The sequence below is a fragment of the Sceloporus occidentalis genome, unplaced genomic scaffold (assembly GCF_023333645.1).
Source record: "Sceloporus occidentalis isolate IW3139 unplaced genomic scaffold, rSceOcc1.0.p SCAF_452, whole genome shotgun sequence".
In the NCBI taxonomy this organism is placed as follows: domain Eukaryota; kingdom Metazoa; phylum Chordata; class Lepidosauria; order Squamata; family Phrynosomatidae; genus Sceloporus; species Sceloporus occidentalis.
The window spans coordinates 274693-276898 of record NW_028317432.1 but is presented as its reverse complement, the minus strand read 5'-3'; the positions used below and the strand labels follow the sequence as shown (position 1 = coordinate 276898).

Here is a 2206-nt window from a genome sequence, read left to right as displayed (position 1 = left end):
TGTTTTGTTTATTGTCTTTTAACCCCTTCGTGACAAAGGCTGATTTTACTTTTTGTACCCTTCGTGACAATGGCTGTTTTATCGTTTCTGCGGTGTTTGTGTTTAGCTGTAATTTTCTCTTAACCCATTTACTAAACCCACACAAGTTATATATTGTTTTTTTCAGGACAAGAAGGGCTTTCTTCAGACACCAAATTTTTTTTCATATGATGTAATTTCCTATAATAAAAATAATAAAATATGACGAAAAATTGAAAAAAAAACACATTTTCTCACTTTTATTTGAAAAATCTTTTATTCATCATAAAAAACTACTGAAAAAACCTGCTAACTAGATTCTACTATTTGTCCCGAGTTTAGAAATACCCAATGTTTTTATGGTTTTTTGCTTTCTTCTACACGTTATGGGGCAATAAGTACAAGTAGCGTTTTGCTAATTCAAAACCATTTTTCTCTGAATCTGGTAATTCTGTCTCTATGTGGTATTTGGGTCATCTTTGAAGCCAGCAAATTAAATTTACCCCACCAAACCATATATTTTTGAAAACTAGACACCCCAGGGTATTTTAGATGCTGATAGTTTAACCCTTTCCATGCACTAATCCTACCACCAACCCTTGTCAAAGTTTGGGATAGTAATTGTTTTTGGTGTTTTTTTCACATACTTTGTACTTCAGGTGTGTGTCCAGCAACATCTCCTGAGTACATTGATACCCCACATGCATGGGTTTGTCAGATTGTTTGGGGGCAAAAGGGCCACATTTGGAACATGAGCAATTCAAATTCAGTAGGAATTTTACATCTGGGTAAAGAAAAATGCTTGTACCCAACTATCAGTAGGGACAGGTTACAAGAAAGCCTGGCCTATCTCCAAGAAGGGATTTGATCTAGCACCTTAAGTGGTCCCTCATGCCACGGAATGGACACAGGGTTCACTTGACAGTGCAAATAAAAACGCTTAAAAATGGTGGAGCAAATAAAAGCTAAAAAACAGTAAATGTAACAAAAAATTAAAAAAAAATACAAAAATGGAGCAGGAACAAAAAAAAAATTAAAAATGGGAAACTGTGTGATACAGCTTGAAGCAGTCACCGACACAGAGTGCAGGTTTTCCAGGGCAATCTGGACAGTAAAATGTGGTGTCCTTTCTTTGCCCCCTGCTGTAGCATACCCTGCATCTCTTTTGGGGATTCTGCTTCTTTGCTGTAGGGGGGATTTTAAAAATAAAATGGGTAGCCCCAATTCTGTTGGTTCCCATCACTACTTGGGGACCAGGTGCATCACGGTACAAGATACCTGAAATTACTTCGAGCTGAAACTGCAAAAAAGACAGCTTCAGCCCAGTGTCTGCTTTTTTGTGCAGCAAAAAAGCGTTATAGGTTGCAATTTGCATTAGATAAATTGCAACCTTCTTGTACCAGGCCTTTGTCTTCCTCATAATGAGGTAGGGCTGTAGGAGTTGATCTGACAGATCAACTCCACCCATGTGCTTGTTATAGGCCCTGATGCACACTGGCTTTGTAGTGACCCCAGCTCTGCCACGGACAGAAACCTCCACGGTTCTCTCATCGTGGATGGTGCTCAGCATGCACACCTCTTTTCTGTCCCTGAACTTCAATGCCAAAAGCTCCTCTTGGCGTAGAGCTGAGGTCTCCCCCTTTCCTAGCCGGGTTCGTACCAGGCGTTGTGGGAAACCCAAGCGGTTCTTTTTTATAGAACCGCAAGCTACCGTATCGAAACAATACAGCAGCTTGAACAAAGGGACGCTTGTATAGAAGTTATCTACATACAAGTGGTAGCCTTTGTTCATAAGGGGGAATATTAGGTCCCAAACAATCTTGGCACTGGTGCCCAGATGATCTGGGCAACCTGGAGGGTCAAGGTAGCTATCCTTACCCTCGTATACCCGGAAGGCATGAGTATATCCTGTCTCGCTCTCACAGAGCTTATACACCTTCACTCCATACCTGGAGCGCTTGGAAGGAATATACTGCTTGAATCCCAACCTTCCTTTATATTTCATTAGGGATTCATCCACGCAGATATTCTTTCCAGGTGTATAAACCTCTGGAAACCTGGCAGCGAGATGGGTAATCAGGGGGCGGATTTTGTACAGCCTATCAAACTGGGGGTCCTCCTTAGGGGGGCACAGGCTGTTGTCGCTAAAATGCATGAAACGAAGAATCATTTCATACCTTTGCCTAGT

The 2206-nt window shown here is 41.3% G+C and overlaps 1 non-coding gene across 1 annotated transcript; it reads right to left on the bottom strand.

Annotated features, from left to right (window-relative positions):
- Positions 1 to 818: 818 nt before the first annotated feature.
- On the bottom strand, positions 819 to 948 carry LOC149271892 (small nucleolar RNA SNORA35). Its single transcript, XR_016279643.1, has one exon. It is a non-coding gene; the product is annotated as a small nucleolar RNA SNORA35 (small nucleolar RNA).
- Between the last annotated feature and the right edge of the window lie 1258 nt (positions 949 to 2206).